Source organism: Hippopotamus amphibius, unplaced genomic scaffold, assembly GCF_030028045.1.
Source record: "Hippopotamus amphibius kiboko isolate mHipAmp2 unplaced genomic scaffold, mHipAmp2.hap2 scaffold_260, whole genome shotgun sequence".
Taxonomy (NCBI): domain Eukaryota; kingdom Metazoa; phylum Chordata; class Mammalia; order Artiodactyla; family Hippopotamidae; genus Hippopotamus; species Hippopotamus amphibius.
In genome coordinates this window covers 51088-75242 of record NW_026648380.1, presented here as the reverse complement: position 1 = coordinate 75242, position 24155 = coordinate 51088, and the positions used below count along the sequence as shown (strand labels likewise).

The 24155-nt window shown below is 42.8% G+C and overlaps 1 protein-coding gene across 1 annotated transcript in view; it reads right to left on the bottom strand.

Moving 5' to 3' along the window:
- LOC130843198 (putative pleckstrin homology domain-containing family M member 1P) overlaps positions 1–24155 on the bottom strand; it is an 85989-nt gene that overhangs the window by 14378 nt on the left and 47456 nt on the right. Inside the window, exon 10 of the mRNA XM_057719747.1 lies at positions 9652–9723. The gene's annotated coding sequence lies outside the window, so the exon portion shown is untranslated. The remainder of the gene's footprint in view (positions 1–9651; positions 9724–24155) is intronic.

Sequence of the window (24155 nt, the reverse complement as noted above, 5' to 3'; positions counted from 1 at the left end):
TTTTAACTTATACGCTGTATAGAAACAGACTGTGGGCCAGATTTGATTGTAGGTCATACACAAAATATAAACAGAGAGTATATGAACACATACAGTAAGGTTCATAGGGGAGTCTATTATTGCTCAAACCTCATCACCACTTTTCCTCTACAAATAAAGGTTTTTTTTTTTAATGTATATCTTGTCTACATAATTAAAAAATTGAAAAAGAATAGGAGGTATTTAATGCTAGAGATGGGCTGGGGTCCTACACAGACTTACAGAATTGCAGGATTTTATTGCTGGAAGAAAATTGAAGAGATTATCTAACCTGAATCCCTTAAGTACTTTATAGATAATCCACTTTATAGATAAGAACTCATAAACAAATATGATTAATTAACTTACAAATACCGGAGGGATAGCAAGCCTTTAAAGGAGTCCTTATGTAATTCAGTCAAATGATTGTCACTGAGGATCCTGAAAAATGAAAAGGTTATTTCTGGATCAAAATGCAAAAGAAGTACAACTATTTACTACATAGGACTAACTCCTATATGTGGAGGAAAGCTGGGTAATGGTGCCACCCAAACATCCTATTTCTTATTTAATTTAGGGATGGTGATTTCTGCTCTGTTTTCATTTAAACCTTTCTTTTCACGTCCTCCTTTGTGTCCACCTCTCTCTCTCTCTCTCTCCCTCTCTCTCTCTCTCTCTCTCACACACACACACACACACCCCATCCATTCTTCCACCAAATCATATAATTAATGCCTACTCTCTAGATCACCAAGTCTCTGTTAGAACCCAGCTCTGGGTTTTAACCCAGTGTTGCAGAGCTGTCCTTCCCTCCCATCTTTCCCCAAACCTTATCGGGAAGTCCCATACACAACTCTGTCAACGCTGCAAATGAAGCCATCTGATTCTTCCCCCATTAAAAAGTTTTCGAAAGCTAAAATGTCTATAAAGATACATAATGTAATTGTTCAGGTTAATAATTATAAAACAAATCCCCAGGTAACACCATTCATGTCAAGAAAGAATCCTGCCAACATCCCAGAAGCCCCCCGTGTACCCCTTTCCAATCACAACCCTCTCTGACTTTCTAGGGGGAACCACTATCCTGACTTTCATAAGAATTTCCTTGCTTTTTAAGTGTAGTTTTGTCTTTTCTGTATCAGCCATAAACAACACACTTTACTCTTGCTGCTTCTTCAACTTTAGCTAAGTGGAATCCTACTACATGTATTATTTCCTACATTGCTTCTTTCACTCAACATTATTTTGTAAAATAATGTTATTTTTGCCTGTAGCATGTAGTGTTGCATGTCCAAGTATATGAGGCTTCTGGGTATGTGAAAGTGGCTAATGTGACAGAGTTGAATTTTTAATTTAATTCATTTCAATTATTTTAAAATTGAAATTTAAAAAACCGACAATGTAATTACTGCAAAATGTTTAAGTATGTTTGCAACAATTTGTGTATGTGATACTACTTTTTCAACTATAAATTTTATGAAATCTAAATACACCTCAAGCATTTGTGATAAAACTTTGCAACTAAATTGTAATTACAAAGAATTAGCGTGGAAAAAATGTAGAGTCTCTCATTAACATTTTTTTAATTCTAACTTTTTTTCTCTACATTTTTAAAAAATATTTATTTATTTAGGCTGTGCTGGGTCTTTATTGCAGCATGCAAGATCTTTTTGCAGCGGCATGTGAGCTTCTTAGTTACGACACGCACTTTGTTGAAAAAATGTAGAGTATCTTACTAATAATGTATACAATGATTACATATTAAAATGATATTTTGGATATAAGGGTTAAGTAAAAGTTATTTATTTTTTCTGTTTCTTTTTACTTTTATTTTAAAGTGGCTAGCAGAAAATTTAAGATTACCTGTGTGGTCTGCATTATGTTTCTGATGAAGTGTATGCCTTCTAACTCTATCACTATACCACACTTTATTTTTTCATTCAACTCTTGGTGCACACTGAGACTTTTCTAGTTTTTAGTTATTAAAAACAATACTGCTTTGAACATGCTTGTGTTTGTTTCCTGATACATATTTGCCTGAGTTTCTCTAGGATGTAACAGGGATATAAAATTGTTTTCCTAAGGTGTGCTGTTTCAAGTTGGCAGATTGAAACATGTCTAGTCTCCACCCATTCAACTTCCACCAAAATCTCCAGGAATGCTAGAAAAGATATAACTTAAAAATTACCACCTTAGCTCAATGCATGGGAACAGCTCCACAAATGCTCCCCTACCAGAAATGTCCTGGAACTGCCTACAGGGTGAACCATTGTAACCGTGTGGTAGGAGCAGCCTACAGCACACATCAACCCCACATCTTTCCTCCTTGATCCAGGTGGCAAAAGTGTCCTCTTCCAGGTAGCAGCAATTGCTGTCAGGAAGGAGGCAAGGTCCCAGGACCCTGGAAGAAAGCTTTGCACTCCCTGACTAGCCACCAGAAGGCACCTTCCACCTCTGCCTTATTCTCAGGGGAACCCATTGGGAGTAACAAGCCCCAGCAGCTCATTTCACTTCTCCCCTAAAGCTGGGAAACAAAAGCAGTAGCATCTCAACTACAAAGATGAACTGCACTCAGGAATGACCAAACAATGTGAGAGAGCCAACCCCATCAAGCACAGAAAACAAAAGCAAACATAAGAGCTCATAGCCACTCCCTCTTGCAAGAGCACCAGAATTACAACTAAATGCTGACCAATCATCAACAGAAAGACACTGGAACTCACCAAAAAAGACACCCCACATCCAGAGACAAAGGAGAAGCTGCAATGAGACAGTAGGAGGGGGCGCAATCGCCTTGAAATCAAATCCCACAAATGCTGGGTGGGTGTCCCACAAACTGGAGGACAGTTATACTGCACAAGTCCACCCACGAAAGTGAGGGTTCTGAGCCCCATGTCAGGCTTCCCCACATGGGAGTCCAGCAACGGGAGGAGGAACCCCATACAACCAGACTTTGAAAGCCAGCGGGATTTGATTGCAGGACCTCCACAGGACTGGGGAAAACAGAGATGCCACTCTTGGAGGACACACAAGAAAGTGTGCTCACCAGGACCTAGGGGGAAGGGGTAGTGACCCCATAGGAGATTGAACCAGACCTACCTGCTGGTGTTCGAGGGTTGCCTGCAGAGGTGGGGGGTAGCTGTGGCTCACCAAGGAGACAGGGGCACTGGCAGCAGGGGTTCTGGGAAGTGCTCATTGGCATGAACCCTCCCAGAGTCCACCATTAGCCCCACCAAAGAGCCTGTAAGCTCCAGTGCTAAGTAGCCTCAGGCCAAACAACCAACAAGGTGTGAACACAGCCACACCCATTAGCAGACAAGCAGATTAAAGTTTTACTGAGCTCTGCCCACCAAATCAGATTGAAGTCTTACTGAGCTCTGCCCACCTAGCCCTATCCACCATCAGTCCCTCCCATCAGGAAGCACCCACAAGCCTCCTAGATAGCTTCCTTCACAAGAGGGCAGACAGCAGTATCAAGCAGTATCAGCAGTATTTTGTCTTGTGGAACTGAAAACCACAGGCACAGAAAGAGAGAGAAAATGAAAAAGCAGAGGACTTTGTACCAGATGAAGGGACAGGATAAAAACCCAGGAAAACAACTAAATGAAGAGGAGATAGGCACCCTTACAGAAAAAGATTCAGAATAATGATGGTGAAGATGATTCAGGACTTTGAAAAAAAACTGGATGCAAAGATCGAAAAGTTTACCAAAGACCTAGAAGAATTAAAGAACAAACAGACACATGCAACACAATAACTGAAATGAAAAATACACTAGAAGGAACCAACAGCAGATTAACTGAGGCAGAACGGCAAATAAGTGACCTGCAAGACAGAATGGTAAAAATCACTGTTGCGGAAAAGAATAAGGAAAAAGGAATGAAAAGAGCTGAAGACAGCCTAAGAGACCTCTGGGACAATGTTAAACGCACCAACATTCTCATTGTAGGGGTCCCAGGAGGAGAAGAGAGAGAGAAAGGACCCGAGAAAATACTGGAAGAGATTCCAGTTGAAAACTTCCCTAACAGCTACCCAAGTCCAGGAAGCGCAGAGAGTCCCAAGCAGGATAAATCCAAGGAGAAACATGCCGAGACATACAGAAGTCAAACTGACAAACAGTAAAGACAGAGAAATGTTATTAAAAGCAACAAGGGAAAAACAACAAATAACATACAAGGGAACTCCCATAAGGTTAACAGCTGATTTCTCAGCAGAAACTCTGCAAGTCAGAAGGGAGTGGCATGATATATTTCAAGTGATGAAAGAGAAGAACCTACAACCAAGAATACTCTACCCAGCAAGGATCTCCATCGAATTCAGATTCGATGGAGAAATCAAAAGCTTTACAGACAAGCAACAGCTAAGAGAATTCAGCACCACCAAACCAGCCCGACAACAAATGCTAAAGGAAGTTCTGTAAGTGGGAAACATAAGAGAAGAAAAGGACCTACAAAAACACAAACAAAACAATTAAGAAAATGGTAATAGGAACATACATCTCGACAATTACCTTGAATGGAAATGGACTAAATGCACCAACCAAAAGACACAGGCTAGCTGAATGGATACAAAAACAAGATCCGTATATATGCTGTCTACAAGAGACCCACTTCAGACCTAGGGACGCATACAGACTGAAAGTGAGGGGATGGAAAAAGATATTCCATGCAAATGAAAATCAAAAGAAAGCTGGAGTAGCAAGAGTCACATCAGAGAAAATAGACTTTAAAATAAAAAATGTTACAAGAGACAAGAAAGGACATTACATAAAGATCAAGGGATCCATCCAAGCAGAGGAGATAACAATTATAAATATATATGCACTCAATATAGGAGCACCTCAATCCATAAGGCAAATGCTAACAACTATGAAAGAGGAAATGCAAGGCAGAAATAGAGACACAGGTGTAGAGAACAAACACATGGACACCAAGTGGGGAAAGCGGGGAGGGTTGGGGGGGGGGGAATGAATTGGGAGATTGGGATACCAAATTGTACACTCTAAATATAGGCTGTTTATTGTCTGTTAACTGTACCTCAATAAAAGTTCTTAAAAAAAAAAAGAGCTTATAGCCAATGAATCAGAGTTAACAAAGCACAAGAGGACCTTAGCATAGCATAATTATTACCCTCAGACAGAGGGAAGCACATAGCATATCCATGAAAAAGAATCAACTCAAGAATATACGAATCAAAAGTGTTAGCAGTCATAAAAACTCAGTATATGAGCAGCAGAAATGACAGTTAAAGAGTCAATTAGAAAACTCAGAGATCCAGCCAATGACCTGTCCAGAGTGCAGAATGAAGGGCTCCGGGATGACTCACAGTCAGGCCTGACACCTGGGTCTGCCCGAGGACTGTAAGGTCTGCTCTCACAATAAAGACTAGGAGCATGCTGGGGGGAGGATGGGGTGCTACTTTGCACCTGTTTCTTATACCTAATGAGCAGGAAGGCACATAACCAGCACCCCAAGAGTGGAGTGACGGTTCGGTAGAGAGCCAGCACAGGAGAAACTCTGTAAGATGTCAGAGAATCCCCTTCCTTGCAGGTACTATTAACGGTGGTGCGTCCTTCAGGAGCCTTGGGGATCTGAGCACATGCTGTGTTGCCCTGTGAAACTATTTCCATTGAGTCCTGCATTTAAAACATTCTGGTTTTCACTCAGGATCTCTTGCTCACATATTTATATTAATTCCATCTCATAGCTTAATTCCATCTCATAAATTAATTCTTTACTAATAGCTTATGAGAGTTAAAATATTACTACCTGAAAACTCTGCAACTCTCAGCTATTAAAGTGGTTCCTATTATAGAGAATACAATCACACACATGTTTAAAAGATCACTAAAACAAAAACACAAAAGACTTTAATTCCCACAAAGAACACTTGGAGCCCTGACAACGCTTCAAGGACCCTGACCTGCATTTGAAATTCACCACGTTAGAAGGAGCAGCAGTGATGGTCAGAATCCATGTTAGGGGGGATGGTCAACAGCTGGTGCTAAGATGGATTGTCTTCTCACCTCTGTTAAGTGGTGGCTTCATATCACCATGGAAATGATCCAAAAACACAAAACCAATCAATGTGTCCAACAATGTTTACACTAACCCTTCTCATAATTTCAAAAGTTGGAAAAAACTCTCCCTCCCCATGTCATGTAACAAAATTGTATGTGTATGCCATGAATGACACACAAAGGTCACAGGAAATGACGATATATGAAAAAACTCAAGAGAAAAGAGAAACTCATATATGCTAATTATAACTTTGAACGCTGACAAGGATTCAGCAAGGACGGCGAAGAGATGGGGCTGATCTCTCTGACTGGCTGAGGCCCACATCACCCTGGTTAGAGTCTGAATATCATGTGGGACAGGGAGTAAACAAAGACTATACATTTTCAATTAATGCGGTTTCTTTCGGTGAAGTTGTCTGCATGACAGGACAGTAAAACAGTTTTAAATAACAATAACAAATTCAACCTAGCAGTAAAGTGGAAACTGAGAATGAGTCAGTCACAAAAAATTTCCAAAAAAGGAGCTTCAAATACGCAATAACTGAATAACTGAACTCAAATACACTGCTGTGTAGAACTCCAAATATTCATTATGACTAAAGCAAAAATTTTAAGACTATGGGGAATCAGAGTTAAAGCCAGATCTAAAACTTTCTCAACCATGCAAATATCAAAACCAGGCATGAAGTAACAGTTAAGAAACATCCACGTTTAACTTCTGACCAGGGTTCTGGTCTAAGGCAATCTTCCGAATTTCACATTCATTCTTGATTCTATATTATTGACAATTATCCTTCTCTCCACCTCAGTAACTTCTAGGAAACTGAGAGGCCTCAGGGTTGGTCTGCTGGTTGGTTTGACTTAAGTATGTGTATAATACAAACAGTAGGCCATTCTGGAATTGATTTCCTCTCCTTCCCCTACTTTCTTTCTCTCCAAAGTACTTACCAATACTTGAAATTATATCTATTTATTATACTTATATACTTATTTTTATGTATTTGTAAACCCCCTGAGAACTGGGATACTTAGGCTGGTTTACTCTTGGGCCTGTATCCCTAGCATGTAAAACAGTTGCTGGCATGTACTAAATACTCCAAAAATATTTATTGAATGAATTCAGAAAGTGACAGGTACTTTTATTTAACTATCAGATACTTTTATTTAAAGCAGTCATCCACTTAGCATCACTCATGAAGATAAGTACAGGAAAAGAAATGTCTTTCTTCTCCCCTACATTTGTGACTCAGTCTTCTGAGACAAGAATCCTTTGAGAATTTCATAAAAGCAATGGTTCTTGTCCCTAGAAAACTGCACTCTCTTGAACGCATGCAAAAGTGTGCATGCAATTTCCATCCGTGGATCATCCTTTTAGGGCAGAAGTCTATGAACAGAGTGGACTGAATCCAGAGGGCAGAACTTGGATGAGAAACAAAATTACATCTCAATTTTCACAAATCTCTATCTAAAATCAGCATTTCCTTCCATTTTGAATGTAGGCAACACATCACACCAGATCAGCACTATAGTTAATTTGGTCCCCAATGGAAATCACAGATCATCTGCTACCATGTATATGTTACAGATATCTCGAAACACCATTTATTCTCATCACTACCTTGGAGCTATGATATTTATAAGACCTACCACCATATCCTGTTATTTAATGTGTTAAGAGCATATTTATTAGTATATCACGAACTTTAAAAATATTCTGAAAACTATTTCAATATAATTAGTTTGCCTTGTTTTTCTATATATTTTAACTTATTATACATTTCAAAACAAGATCCCAAGAACATAAGCTTCTTCAGATCACCAGAGAGATGTACATGGGGGAGCAGGAGGGAAGGTTAAGAAATTCTGCCTTGGGGAATCATTGAACCCAAGTTAGGAACCTCTGCTTACAAGGTATAAACCTCAAACTGACTTAGAAATCTTCAAACCTTACCAGACTCATGTTATAGTGTATCACCTCCCAAACACATGCTTTTTAGAAAATTAATTTTTAATTTCAATTTATTTTTAAAAATATGTAATATATATTCACATGGCTCAAAATTCCAAAAATATATAGCACACGATCCAAACTTTTTCTCTTACCTCTGTCCCTCAGTCTACCACCCCACCTCCACTCCCCAGAGGAAACTAAGTTATCTATTTCTTGTGCCAGATGACTTTCATTTTTCTTACAACTTTGGGAAATAAAATCTCCAACTTAGATGCTATCATGGGAAATATAAACTACAGATAGTATTTAGGAAATCTGTAAATTAAAAAAATTGTCTGCTAGTGTCATTTTTTTTTCCTCTAATATCCAATAAGATATCAGACTAAGGGGACACCTCTTTAAGAGCTGTCATAAACCCTATTTTTAGGTTGACTGTTACGTCTTTTATTATTAATTTGGAAGTCATGTATGACTTGTCTATTCAAGTTGAACTAATGATAGGACCACAAACTATCATGAAAAATTACTTTGAATGTGTTTTTCCAAATTCACTTGTGTATCTAAACTGGCTTTTTCTACAAATGGATATAAAAAATAGTAACAGAAAAAAGGGCAAAGGACAGACAATTCAGGGATAAAATACAAATGTTCGGTAAACATATAAAATATTTAAATTCACAAGTAACCAGAAAAATTCAAATTCAGATGGGACCCCTTTTAGTCACCCATCAGATCAGCAAGAAAAAAAAAGAAAGAAAGAAAAAAAGGAGAGACTATCAGTGGTGAAAGGGTGTGGGGAAATGAAAGTCATCACAGAATGTTGACTGGCGCTTAAGCTGACTCAACCTTTTTGAGGGCAATGAAAATTTTATATCTACAGAGTCTTCACACCAACCATCCCAGTTTTAGATAATGATTCTACAGAAATATTTGACCAGGTTCACAAAGATGCAGGTACAAGGACAGTAACTGCATCGATGCAGTAACAAGAAAACGACATGATCTAAACATCCTTCAAGGGGGGCAGTATTAAACTGTGATACATTCACACTATGGAATACCATGCAGGAGGTTAAATGAATGCGATAACCACCTATGTACCGGGAAGGAAAGAAATCTACCAAGGTGAGTCAAAAATTATCTGCACTCTGGCTGTAGAAATTCTATCGCCAGAGAATGGATAATTGTTGACTCACCCTCCTAAGACATAGCATGAAGTGAAAGTCAAGTTGCAGAAGATTATCATTTATGTAAAAAATAAAATAAAATCACACGGCAAACCTATGTTCTTACTTTAAATATGCATTTACTCAAATATATGGAAGAGTCTGCAAGGATATATACTAAACTCAAAGTAGCATGGGTGGGGGATTAGGGCACAAGGAGGGTTTTCACTATACCTGTTATTTCATTTTTACATATTGAGAATATAATGTATTACGTGTATAATGGAAAAGGACGTTAAATTGGCTTTTACTGATTTTAAAGAAGGCCTGCCAAATTTAATTTCAAAATAAACACAGAATTTCAATCAGTAGGTTGCTTTGGGATATGGAGGGGGAAATACCTTTTCTCACAGCTATTGACCTCAAAATTCTGGACCAAGAAGGATCTTACAATGCAGTTAGCTCTTTGTATTCATATCTGGACAGAATATACTCACAGTGTCTCAGTCCAACGGTATGCCTTCCATACATTTTCATCAATGTGAGAAATAGAGTTTCCTTGGAAATTTCTGTGAAGAAACACAGTTCACATCCTTGAGTCGGCAGGAAAAGAATGAAGAGAATAAGTAAAAGAATCATGGCCACCTTGTGGGGAATATTCAAGTGCAGAAGAGACCAGTTTTCTCATTCCCACAGCTTCTCAGCTGCCCAGTGTGCACAGTTAATAAAGACATAACGTGAGGCCATTGGCACAAACAACGTGGCCTCTCCTCAGAACCTGAACTTCCTCTCTGTCCAATTTCTTGGATACGTAATGCCAGTTGCTTTGAATGTAAGTCTTTTTTTCCCCAAAATCACTTATGTGTCTAAAATGACTCCTACCAATCAATGAGAAAAATGGCAAGCACTGCTCAATATCAGCAGATAAATATAAAGAAATCCTATGCCAGGCAATACCAAAGGTTTGGTTAGTGCCCTCAAAATCTCTCCACATGTTGGAAGGATAAGGGCAGTTAGAACTTGGAAGGACTAATATGAAAACATCTCTTAGACATATTGCATAGGGAAAAGCACAAAGCACTGAGCAAGGAGTGAAGTTATCACCTCATTAGGGGAACAAATGCAAAGGAAAGAGGTTGGAAGGAAGGACACCATCAAAATAGTAACAGGAGTTACCTTATTGGTGGTGGGAAGATGGGGTACAATTTGCACATCTCATCCTATATACTTCTGTGACTTTTTTTTTTTAATGAGACTGTATCTGAGAATTAGACATGTTCAAGAGAAGCTGTTAAAATGTCGGAGGTTCAGTTTCAACCACTCATTCAGTGGATGGCTTTGAATCTTTACCTTTAGCTTTGTCCTCTTCCCTCAGCAACAATGAAACTATTCAGTTTATATGCACATTCTTCAGGGGGCTCAGAAAGAAGTCAAAACAGATACCTCTCTGCCCATCTGCCTAAGGGATATTTCCACACAAACAGAGCCTTCTAGGTGCTTTCTGCTCACCAGTAATAGATGCCTAAAACTGAACTCCTCTCCCTCACACTGACTCTCCTTCCCCACTGCTGTATTTCCAGCTGTTACACCACCATCCTTCTGCCCTTCAACACACGTGATTTTCCTCTTTCCTGTATACCCAATCCTCCAACTCTAGTCAGTTACTACATCTTGTCAGTTCTTCCTCTGTAGTGCTCTCAGAATTTTTTTTCCACTCCCATCTCAACCATTCTAATTCAGCCCCTTCTCACTTTACTCGTAGATTTTGCTAGAGCATGTTATTTGGTCTCCCTGAATCAAGCTTTCCCCTCTAGATCACTCTACATATGGAATCTAAAATCCTTCTCTCATTCTAAACATTTGTCTCTCTGGCTTGAAAACTTTCAGTGGCCCCCCATATCTTAGAGCATAACTTTCAAACCCCCATTGCAGAGAGCCAAGGTTTTTCAAAATCATATCTTTCACTGCTGCCTAACCCCATTCTTTACAGACAGACGGATCTACTAAACCCTGATCATCCCTGCACTCACACCTTTGCCTACACTGTACTCCCTGTTTTTTCTCTAAAAAATCATACCCAATCTTCACGTCCCAGCTAAAGTTTTAGCCTATCCATGCAGATTTCTGTGACCCCCACACCTCAGTGATTACAGGTTCTGGTGAATTACAGCCCCTATCTGTATCTCTTTTAATACTTTAGTATATATTACCTCCCTTTTAAGGCACATCCCCTTTCTTCCCACTTGGCATTGTCATGTTCTGGAGACAATGATGGACTTCTGTGGCTCCAACAGTACTTGGCCCTGGGCAAGAATGGGTGGGCACAGAATGGGTGCTATAAATAGAAAGCTAGGAAACGAATATGACTTCGAGATATAATGGAGAGAGTCAATAAGAAGAATAGCTAACACTAAAATATATGCTAGGCACTGATATAAGAGCTTTACCTGTATTAACGCATCTAAATCTCACGACAATGCTATGAGATGATGACCGCCACAGTCCCCACTTTACAGATGAGGACATGGAGTCACAAAGCTAATCAACGACAGACCTGGGTTCAAACCCAGGCGGCCTGGCTCCGGAATCTCACTCTTAACCACTCTGTGGTATTACCACCAACGAGGTGGGGAGAGGCACATGTTGCTGTAAAGAGGATGCAGCAAAGATGGGAGAAGAGTCGATGTTAAGGAGTTAAATACTGGAGTAAAAAATGGAGAAGGAAAAAGAATAAGGGCAATGATAAGTAGAAACCTGGAGAAGAGGGAACAATAGCAAGAAGGAGAATGAAGATAAGCAACATTGACAAACAAAAGGTAGAAATGGAAAGTCAGTCAACATGGGTTGGGAAGATGAGGAAGGCCCAGGAAGACCTCGAAGAAAGGCTGCCATGTCAGGCAGGATGCAGAGAACAAATGAGGAAAGGGATTCTTACACGGTGGTGAAGATGCTCTTGTAGGTGTTGGGCTGTGGCTCAGGCACTCTGTGGAGCTTCTGCTTGGGGCTGAGACCCACGCAGGACAGCGTCTCATCTTTGCAGGTACAGAGCTCACATACATTGATGTTCGTGATGGCATTCTGTTCTGCTTGCTTCTTTTTTGGGGTATAGTTTACATCAGGAAGACCTGTGGATACTGAAAGCTGAGATGAAGGAAAAAGAACTGTCTCAGATGGACTTGGTTGCTGAGAAATGGTACCTCCCAGGTCCACAGGTGGAACTGTGACTTGAGGCAGGGTTGGCTGTGCAAGCGTCACCTCAGGGTGTTTGGGAGGTGGGGCTGGAGTTTGCAGCACGGCTGTAGAATATCCAGACTCCATAGCAGGCTCTGAAGTTATGGTAAGTCCCAGGTCCAAAGGTTTCACTGTGACCCTGGGTGATGTTGGAGGCTCAGCATGAGCCTGATCTGGTGCTGGAACCAGCACCTCGGGATGCGATGGAGACTGAGCTACAACTGCCTCTGGAGGCTGAGCTTGGGGCTGCCGCGTGGTTGGAGAAGGTTCAGCCTCCATACTGGATTCAGGTGTTAACGTAATTTCCAGGTCCAAAGGTTGAACTGTGACCTCAGTCAAGGTTGGATGTGGAAGCTGAACCTGCTCTGGACTTGCAATTGTCACTTCGGGGGATGCTGCTGGAACTGCACTCTGCTGCAGGACTGTGGAACGTTCAGCCTCTGTGGCAGGCTGGACTGGCAATGGTTCCACCTCTGTAGGGGGCTCTGATGCCTGAGCCTGAAGCTCCTGTTGTGTGGCAGAAGGTACCACCTCCTTAGGGGGCTCAGGAGATATATCTGAGCCCCCCTGGGGAACCGGAGACTCAGCTGGGGCCTCCTGCTGCACTGCGGGATGTTCCACCTCTTCAGTGGGCTCTACACTTAAGACAACTGCCAGATCCAAGGGTTTAACTGTGATATTAGGCAGCACTGGATGTTGAGCTTCACCTGGACTTAGAGGTGAGCCTGTCACTTCATTAGGTAGTGAAGGTGGAGCTGCAACATCTGTAGAGGCCTCTGGAGGTTGAGTTGGGGGCTCCTGCTGGACTGGAGAAGGTTCAACATTTTCAGAGGCGGTTGGATGCGGATCTGAAACCTCTTCCTGCACTGACAAAGGTTTCACCTGCTCAGGGGACACTGTGAACTGGGCTGAGGCTTCTTGTTGGGATGGAGAACTTTCAACCTCATTAGTGAATGCTGGAGTTATGGCAAGTGCAAGATCCACAGGTTTAACAGTGACAGTGGGCCGCTGCAGAAGCTGAGCTTGATCCTGACCTAGAGGAGAAACTGTTGTTACGTGATGCTCTGGAGAGAGAACTACCATCTCATTAGAGAGCTCTGGAGTCTGAGCTGGGGTCTCCTCTTGTGCTGAAAGTTTATTAGGTGTAACAGCGTCTATAGCTTGGGCTGGCAAAGGTTCAACCTCCTCAGGTGGCTGTGGAGGCAGCGTGGGGGCCTCGTGCTGGGCTGTAGACAATTCTGCACTAATAAGGGGCACTGAGGGCTGAGCTGAAGGCTTGTGCTGAGTTGGAGAAGGTCCCACCTCTGGAGTGGGTCCTGCTGTTATGCTAAGCTCCACATCTGCAGGTTTGATGGTGATAGTGGATATGTTTGAATGCTGAGCCTGATGGTGACTTGGAGGTGAAACGGTCATTTCATAAGGCTCTGGAGACTGAGCTGGCTGTACCTGTTGAGTTGGAGAAGGTTCCACCTCCCCTGCAGAAGGCTCTGGAGGCTGAGCTGGTTGCTCCTGCAGCGTTGCAAAAGGTTCTGTCTCTGCTGGAAACGGAGCTGAGGCTTCCTCCTGAGTTGGAGAAGTTTCAGCTTCTCCAACAGACTCTGCAGGCTGAGCTGGGGTCTCATGCTGGGTTGGAAAGGGTTCAGCTTCCTCACTAAGCTCAGAAGGCTGCGTTGGTTGCCCCTGTTCACTTGGAGAAGGCTCAGCTTCTGCAAGAGGCTCTAGAGGCTGACCTGGGCTCTCCTGCTGGGTTGCAGAAGATTCTGTCTCCTCAGGATGCTCAGGAGGTGAAGTCAGGGACTCCTGCTGAGCTGTAGGAAACTCAGCTTCCGTAGTGGGCTCTGGAGTGATGGTCAGTTCCAAATCCAGAGGTTTAAGTGTGACACTGGGAACGTTTGAATGCGCGTGATGCTGAATGCCAGCTAGGGATGCTGCCTCATCACTCACTGGACTTTCAAGTACATACTCGGTGGGGTATCCTAGAGCTTGAGTCGGGGCCTCTTGATGGAGTAGGGAAGGTTCAAACGCCTGAGGGAGCTCTAGAGGCTGAGACGGAGGCTCCTGCTGGAGTGGAGGTGATTCTACCTCTTCAGTGGGCTCTGCAGTTTCATCCTGGACCTCTGCCTGGGGTGAAAAAGATTCAACCTCCTCGGGGGTCTCTGGATGACGAAGTTGGGCCTCTTGCTGGGATGCAGAAATTTCAGCCTCCTTAGGGGGCTCCAGGGGTTGCTCTGAGTTCCCCAGAAAATCTGTAGGCAGGCTCTCCTCAGGATAAATGGTATCCATACCGGAAGCTACATAATCACCCTGCAACTGTTGTTCTAGACCCTGAGTTTCATTTTCTAACTGGCCTGTTCTTCCAACAACAATTTTAGCAAGCTGTCGATGGTGAATGAAATCCTTCTTCAGGTTTGGGGCTGAATCAATGAACTTCGTTGGTTTTGAGCTCTTACTACCTAGAGGAGGAACAAGTATTTCAAATAACTGGTGACCTTCAGCCTGATCTGGACCTATGGTTTTAGTCTTACTTTTGCGTCGAAAAGGCAGAACCAAGGCCTGATTCTGTTCCCAGTCCAGCACTGGAGCCGCTGCTGGGAGCTTTTGCTGCTGGGTTAGCTTGTCATTCAGATCCTGATGTGGAACAGCAAACTGATCTGGCCCTGCGGGCAGCTCTGCAGCTGAATCCGGGTTTGGGTGTGGAACCAAAGTCTCAGTCAACTCGTGATGAGGCAGCGCCAGCATCTGGTCTGGAGAGGAGGACAAGTCATTAAAGCCCCCGGACTCTGCCGGGGGTGTAATCGCATAGGGCGATTCAGGAGGGGGGTCTGAGGAGCGTGGAGACCAAGGTTCAGTCAGCCCCGGGGGGTCGGAGGTCCACTGGACAGGGTCCAGGGCCCACTCCAGAGGCTGAGCTGCCTGGGCCAGAAGCCACAATGGTTGCCACATGAAGACAAGCCATGGGAACCAGAGGCACATTGGGGACATGCTATGCGGAGGCTCCCAGGCACAGCGACCCAGGCCAGTGGGGCACGGGCGCTGCACTCTGAGCAGAAGCCAAAGCATTATGAGAGTTCCGAGACACAGAGGCGCCCCTCCCCTGCCTCACGACCCACCCTTTATTTATGACACCCTTAGTTCCACCACCTTCCTTAGGTTCCAGCGGAGATCCAATCTGAGCAACCAGAGGAAGCCTTTTTCCCAGAGTCACCAGGGTGCAAACCATCCTTCCTCTAGCAAAGGCAACAATTGCCTCCTGCTGGGGCCTCTCCCCAGTCCCCCCTGACCAGCCCTGCACCATGAGGCAGGATTTGGGCAGCCCAGGGGTGGGGGGAGGGGTTGGGAAGGATGTGGAGCTTCTCAAGGAAGCCACAGGGCCTGGCATGCTGGGAAATTCAAAAGTGCTAGTCCAGTTCTGGCAATTTGAACGCTTCCTCCTCAAAGCTCCAGCCTGAAAGACATTCTTCCTCCCCTTGGCCACACCACTGACAAGAAGAGTAGCTGACCTGCAAAGTGAGCACCAGTTAGGGTGGCGGGAGGGCAACATACCTTACAGTTAGTGACTCTAAAATGTTGCCATTTCCTTGAAACTCTCAGTATCTACGTCGGATTATTAATTCACCACTTTATTGTTATCAGTTACCCCTGAATCAGTGATGACTCCAGAATTTCTGTAGCAGGGTTTGGAGCAAGTGAACAATTCATCCTGGGAAAGATAGTTGAAAACCAAGTGAAGGGCCCTTTGCATTAGCATGGACTCCCCCCATCCCACCTTGTCTCAACACAGCCATTAGTCGAGAAAACCTGGCAGTGTCACTTTTCAGAGGTCTGCGCTGTGTGCACACATGGAGACGACACTGAGGATGTTAAAGTTAGCATGTTAAAAAATTTCGAGAAAATTCCTAGCACCCAGTTGATTTTCTTCCATCCTTTTAAGAATCTATTTAATTTTAGTCCTTTTTAACTGTCTGTCACAACCTCTAACATCTACACTCCAAGACACAAAGAGCTTCATCTTATTCCCAGTGTCTAGCACATGATGGTTTTTAAGTGGAATTGATTCCAACATGGGCCTCATGTAAGAACGGGTCTGTTGTTTTTGAATGTGAGTTAGGGATTGTTTTTTTTTTTAATTTGCTTATTTGGCTCCGCTGGGTCTTTGTTTTGGCACACAGGATCTTCGTTGCCACGTGTGGGATCTTTAGTTGTGGTGTTGCAGAAAAAACTGATCCCACGAGAAACCAAGCACAACACGCGGAGAGTTGGAGAACTCAGGTTTATTGAGCCCGCGGACCCAGAAGAGCGAACGCTCCAAAATTCTGGGGCCCCGTTTCAGGGGAGTCTTCTCCTTATATAGGTTAAAACATACAGCTATAATTGGTACAAACCGATTGGCTACAAATTACTATAGGTCAGGGGCAGTTACAGAGCGCGGGAGTTGCCATGGGTTACACACATAGCAGGGGGTCCTAACAGGAACTTGTAGGAGCAGGACATTCCATTCCTATCAGGACTAAGGTCACAATTTGCATTGTCACATTGGTTGCAGGTTGACGTTAATGGTCACTTAACAAGTCTATGTGCAAAGGGTCTCAAACAAAGGCTTGGGGTGGGTGCCTGAGAGCGAGACAGTCTTCCCTTATCTGATCACTCTTAGTAATTCACTTTACTGTTTCACTGAAAGGGGCCAGCAGGCCTTTGCAAGATAGAGGAGAGGAAGCAACTACAAGTATGGGAGTTTCAGTTTCCTCATCAGTGGCATGTGAGCTCTCCGTTGTGGCATGTAGGTGGGATCTAGTTCCCTGACCAGGGATCGAACCTGGGCTCCCTGTGTTGGGAGCACAGAGTCTTAGCCACTGGATCACCTGGGAAGTCCCCGAATTAGGGATTCTTACCTGGGGATGTGCTCCAGCAAAGAGAGAGTAAGGAAAGCAAGAAGAGAAGAGAGCCAGGAAATAGTCCAGCCCAGGAAGCAGGGAGGGGAAGTTCCAGGATAGCAGCTGTGTATCCAGCACTCACTGGAGGACAGAGCCTGGAAGAGAGGGCGCTGCAGGAGGTGGGCACCTACTGCTAAGCCAGAGCCTGGAGGAGAACAGAGGAGGTGAGAATGGCCGACAGAACAGGGAGAGCCCGAGAGGAAATTAAACCCCTGGGGTCACAGGAGGGGAAGCGAATGTAATGAGTACATGATTAAGCTCTACGGTGAATAATATTTACAGTCACAATTCTGTAAACAGTATTTTTTTTTGGCCATGCTGCGCAGCTGGCAGGATCTTTGTTCCCTTACCAGGGATTGAACCGGGGCTTGGCAGTGAAAGCGCTAAGTCCTAACCACTGGACCACCAGGGAATTCCGTGTAAACGCTATGAATTATCTGGAAACAGCGACATAACTAAACCTCAAGAATGGACTGGGGGTAGCGGTGTAAGAGAACTAACTCCTCACTGATGTTACTAGGAATTCAATAGCCAGGGTCTAAAATGGATAAATCAAGAACTAGATGTGCAAAGAGATGTGGAGAAAAGCACCAGAAGATTCAGCTACAACCTGCTCCGTAGAAGTAACCAGGCCCAGTGAGCTGGCTCAGGAACGTGGGCAAGGAAGTGGCCTGGGGCAGGGAACTGCTGTGGGTCATTGTGTTTCATCACCATTTCATTTCACTTGGTACCATCTGAACTGTAAACTATGCATATGATACAATTTTATTGTTGTTTTTTAGTTCAGTATTTTGTGATTTTTTTCCCAATAAGAGGTATAATTGACAAATAATTTAAAAATTTAAATCCATTTTTGTCGGGAGCCGTCTGGACAAGCCAATGCTGTGACAAGGTCACCAGGCTCCAAGGAGGACTGCAAAGCGAGAACTCCTTGGAAGGGCATTTCGTGGCAGGAGGATCTCAAGGCGACCTCTCCCCAAGGACAGGCCCCAGACCATCTCCACCCATTTTACATTCTGCTCTTTGTTTCTTTGTAACACTATGCTTACCACCCACTTCCCCTCCCTGTTTCTCTGTCCCCAGGAAAGAACCAGGGTTTGACACATTCTTTCTCTGTGTCTGCCCCACCAAGTCCCCTCCCACCACTCCCAGGCTACTAAATGCTGGAGAAAAGGGAGGGGTGGCTCTTTTTGCAGTGCTTATGATTGCAGCAGGCATAAGTATAGACATAGACATCAGGCCTAGGTATGGGTGCTAAGGGCTATAGTTTGCTTACATATAAGATTAAGAAGCTATTTACATATGCTTACCTCAGAGTCACAAGGTTTGCAAGCCAAACCTGAGGAAAGAAAGAAACTGGTAGATGCTGAGGGAAGATATGCTTTGCCACAAAAGATTTTTTCTGAGATATGTTTACTGTATAAACACACAAAGCTCTGACAATAAAGAGAGATCCTGCATCGCTGACACAGGCCTCCCCGTCTCCTCCTTGGGCCCACGCCACTCATCCCTTGGGTACTCCTGGACCCGCTGGAGCTGGACTTCAGCAGGTGGTGCCCGAACAGGGACCCAAAGGGTAAGTATTCTCTTGCAATTGTTGGGGTGGCTAGGACTCCACCTGGGTGCTGCAGACACCCCTGCAGAGATACGCAGGGTAAGTGAAGGGTGGATAGTTTAAAGTATCAGAACTTGAGACGTTAAAAAGGACCCTATAAGGGAAACATATAAGGCATAATGGGAAAATCAGAATCTAAAGAGAGACAGCTCTTTGTAGATATTATCAAACATATGTTATCAAAAAGAGTTAACGTCTCCAAATCTACTCTTTTATCCTTCTTTTCTTTCGTACAAGAGCAATGCCTCTGGTTTCCGGAAGAGGGCACTGCTAATTCGGAAACCTGGGCTAAGGTGGGAGAGCCACTGACAACTTATTATAAGTTTCATGGGCCGGAAAAGATCCCTGCTGAAACTTTTTCTTTATGGGGGTTGATAAGAGACTCTTTCGATCCCATCCCAGAGGGCGGGAAGGTACCCACCAGTTAGAGGCCTTCCCAGAGCGGGGAGGCACTGTGACAAACTCTGGTGTGAATGTGTGTGTGAGGGAGCTCCCTGCTTCGTCCTCGTTCCAGGGCGATTGTGTGGCTCCACGGCCTTCGTGGCTACGGAGTCCGAGTGGGCCCTAACCTGCGGTTCCGTGGTGACCTCATATGGCTCAGGGTGGTATCTGTCTCTGGGGGACCAGTCCCTCTCTACGAGTCAGGTTCAAGTGGGACTCTATAGCACCCGCCAAAGCTAAGAGGCACCTAAGCTCCCCACGGGCACACGGCCAGGTGGGCACCTGAGTGGCCTTCTCTTCGGAGGGGACACCCACCCTTGTTTGTCTTTGCATCACCGACACGGGGGGGAATTGGTTACTGATTTGATTTAGCAATTGTGCAAGTCCAAACGGCCCTTTTGCCCTAGGGACCTCCACCAAAGTTTTCTTAAAATTTTAAGGCTCACTCTCCCCTTCCGTCAGCTGACTCTTTGAGCCGACTGATTGAGAAATTAGGTTTTCCCCAAAAGACTTGCCCCTTTTGCCAGACAGATCTGCACCTCTCTCTCTAGGTCCCCTGGGCCGGTCCGTGTGGAGCGGTACACTCTGACATGTTCTTGTATACTTTTGGATTCTCATTATGAGGCCGCCTTCCTCTGTCAGCTTTCCTTCATAATCCCCTGATTCTCCAAGGATTTCAGGCTCTTCCCTTAGGCGAGGAGTACGCATACTGCTCCTCCGCCTGCTCGGTGCCCTCGAGAGGGTCCGTCACCCCAGACCCCCCTGGAGCCCCGCCTGAAGTTATTCCTCTGCGAACCCCATTACAAGGGATCACCTCCTTGCAGCTCCATCTCCCTGAGACATTTAACGATCAGGGCCATCTTCAGGGAGGCACGTAAATCGTGCTGTCTGGGAATACTGGGCTTTCTAGGCGTGGCGACATCAGCACTACTTAGGTTGTAAGGCCCTAAGACAAGGCCCTTTACGTGTGCACCCCTCTCCTTCCTGGTCAAAGAAAGAAATTACCCTTGTCAACATAGGGGAGACAAAGTCATCTTAGGAGGAACTTGCTTGTACCTTTGAGAGGTGAATGAATGTCTTATCTGGTCATCTAAAGAATACTTCTCTCTGCTATCCTTTTAAATGCAAATTAAAAAATTAAAATTAAAATAATTTAAAACGACTTGTCAAAGATAAATAGAAATGCTAAGTGTCTTTTCTGCAAATAGTAAAAGGGTTTATCCATCTAGATAGGTGACCTCGATTTGTTCCATCTGCTAGAAGCCAATTTAAATCCAACCCTTTGTGACTGATGGCTTTCATGTGGTACCTGACTCAGTACTGAAATTTTAGAATGAGAATTATGAGGCCTCTGTGTTTGTGTGTGTGTTCGTGTGTATCTATGTGTTTGTTGTAGGTGTATGGTATTGCCAAAAGAATTCATAAAAGAGCTCTAAATTGGCTTTAAGAAAAATTAAGTGCTTATGAATACTCAGAAATAGAAAATAGTCTGGCCAGAATGAATTTCAGGTTCATGACACCTGGAAATTTCAGTACTAAACTGATATATGATATTAAAGATGGCTTAAGCTAATTGGTTTGATTACTATAGACATGTTTTAGAGTCATCAACATTAAGCATAATTTTTATATAAATTTTAATTGTGCCTAGTTGTAATATAGGCTAAATAAGGTCTTGTGCCTGTTACAAATTTGTCAGTGTGGAAAGTAGCCTGATGGAAAGAAACTTCTAAGGAAAGAAAATGTAAATGAGATAGAGCTTTTAATAAACTCTGTCAAGAAGAGTTATGCTTTAGGAATATCTACCTAAAATAGTCTCTCCAGATCCTGGTAACTTGAAATTCTGGAGTTGCCCTAAATTGAGTGATGAAAGCTTATTGACCAGCTGGATCATTCCCAAATAAAATAAGATACTGAAACATATATTACTGAACATCGGCTTCCTTTTACAGAGAGACAAAAAGATATTTAGGACTATTGATAAGTATGCCTGGTGCCACGTTCTGTAAAGAAAGCCAATGTGTTTAGAAAATATCACTGGTATTTCTATTCACCAATGTACAGAATGCTGTCACAAGGGACAGTTCATGGTGGCTTAAGGAAAGCAGGATGTGTGTTTTCAGTAAAGAAAGCCTGAGGAATGGAATTACCTTTTATTAAGGGAAAAGAAAGTAGGTCTGACTTACAGGTGACTGAATGGGAAATAAAGTAATGATACAGAAAGTGATAAGAAGGTTTGTGGAAAGTGGACCCTGGGAAAAGAGTTTTGTGCATGATCAGGATTGACTAAGTTTAGACAAATTTAGTTGAGTAAATTAATTTGGAAAGTAAGCTGGTGCAAAACTTGAATTTGGTTTTTCTCTCTGTTACGAGGACAAGTTTTCTTAAAATGTTGAATTGCCCTTTGATAAAAGATTTTATGTTTCCTTACCTTTTAAGTAATCTGTTCTTGCTACTTTGGCTAAGTGACTGACTATTGTTTCACAGTTACCTGTGAGCCTATCCGATAGAGTGTTCTAAACCTTTTTTTTCCGGTATTTTGGACAAAACTTCCTAAAACAAATTCTGATGAAATCCTTTTGACCTCTAGCTAACTTTGGGATGCTTCAAAGGGCCCCTGAAACATCCCAAAGAGAGATATAAACTAGGTTCATTTGGTACATTAAGTTACATAGGAAGTATTGTCAAATGAATAAATGTTAGATTTTAGTGCATGGTAACTGTTATTAATATAGATATTCTGGAAAGTATATGGAGTTCCTAAAATTCTGATATGTCCCGGTAAAATGTTATCAGTCATAATTCTAGTTATTTTCTTAAAATGTTGTATGACACAACAATAACCAAATTGATTGCCCTTGCAATCAGATTTTAAACACGCCTTCTTAAGCCTTATGTCTTAAGACGCTTCTGGTTTTATTCTGATGCCTTTGCAAAATGCTTCCTCTTCAAGAAGATTTATAAAAAGGACTTTTGGATAAATACAAGTTTCTGACTTTCAGACCATAATGCTGAATGGGGTTTTAAAAAAAAAAATTGAAGAATCCTAATGAGAAACGTGATGGCTTCATAAGCTGTTAACAAAAGGATGTTACATAGGACTGAGTAAACTGGTGAATATGGTTATAAATTTTATGGTTTCTATCTAAAAATTACTGGTTGAAATCTGTTTTCCAGGTATAAGGAAAACCTTCCCTTCAAACTAATGATTTACAATAATTTGATAGTTTGTACATTTGTAAGCAGGATTGAAACATTTATCTTTTCTCTCTCTGTTCCCTCCAGACATTGAAAACTCTTAGGTTCCCAGCAGCTTTATCAGATAAATTAGAAAGGCTACCTCACTAACAGGTATAGAAAACTCAAGGTATTTTGGGAACCTTGAAAAGGGAGGAATTTACCTACATTTGTTAGGCAAAAATCTGTGATAAGCCCAAGCCCCTGGCACGGCTTTCTTAGCCCTGAAAGGTCTTTTAAAAGTCCAGCCTGAGGCTCCTTATAAAAGTTTCAACAAAGCCAAAAGCCTATATGATCAATTCTAGTTCCATAAATTAAATGATGAGGCCAAGTTTCTTTTGAAACCAGACTTATTTTGCAAACAAATTAGCCTTAATCTGGTTATATCAGGTAAAAATGAGGGTAATTTTAGAGAGAAGAAGATTATGTTTCAATAAATATTAAATGCCAGTTTTGCTGATGGAGGTCTGTATTTACTAAGATTCACTCCCTGGAAAGTTCCTTGCTGTTGCGCTATAGTAATGTAAAATCCAAGAAAGCTTTTAAAAGGACACTCTAAGTTTGTTTCTGAAGCTTATCTCAGTAATCTATCTTTGGGTGATTATGGATACTAAAAGGACATAATTTAAAGGACTAGCTGCAGCTTAGACGGAAGGACACTTATCTAAGGAGAAACTGCACTCACACTAGGACGAGAAGAAGCCGACATCAGAAGTAGACAGCTAGCCCAAGATGCTGGACCTGACTTGTATGAACATTTATAATATTTTCTTGACTTCTTGGACCTTTCAAATGTTTTTCTATCGTGGGCACAATCCTATGCTAATTTTGAAAATCAACCCAGTTGTTGGGTTTGCGGCCAATTACCTATGACTAGTACTTTTGTGTTGCAAGGCTCTAATTGGATGCCCCTTAGGAAGTTTGCTCTAAAAAAAGAAAAAAGAGAGAGAGAAAGAAAAAATTATAGTCCTGTTCGGGGATCCCCTCGCCTGGCCAATTAGTAATACCTGTTCAGATTTCTGCGATTTTCACCCACTGTGAAGCCTTGACCTCTTCAAAACTGGTTTGGCGTGGGAAACTCGTGGCTTAAGTATTTACTTGTAACGCTATTGACGCTACTAGCTATATTATTTGTATTTTGCCTGCTTTTCAAGATTATTGCTTCTCGTATTACCAAATGTGTGACTGACTGCCAACAAAAATGATGATGACTAGGCTACCTGAAGCAGTTGATCAAATATATAGTTCTGTATGTGATCAATGATTGTAATAGTGTACCTCTGGATATGGGAAGATGCAATAAGAGGGAATTTTTCCTGGACCATAACAGATTAGGAATACAGGCAGTCCAGAGAGCTTTGACTTTTGTTACAAAGACCTAGCCCAGTACTGGCACATTGAGTGGCCTATTGGCGAGATCTTCATCAGACCTAGGAATGAGCCTTCCTAGCACCGTGGGACAAAATGGTCATGAAATACCTCCCAAAGCGTGGTCAAATTGATGACCATGAGGGGCCCCTGTCAACTACAAATTGGAACTTGCCAT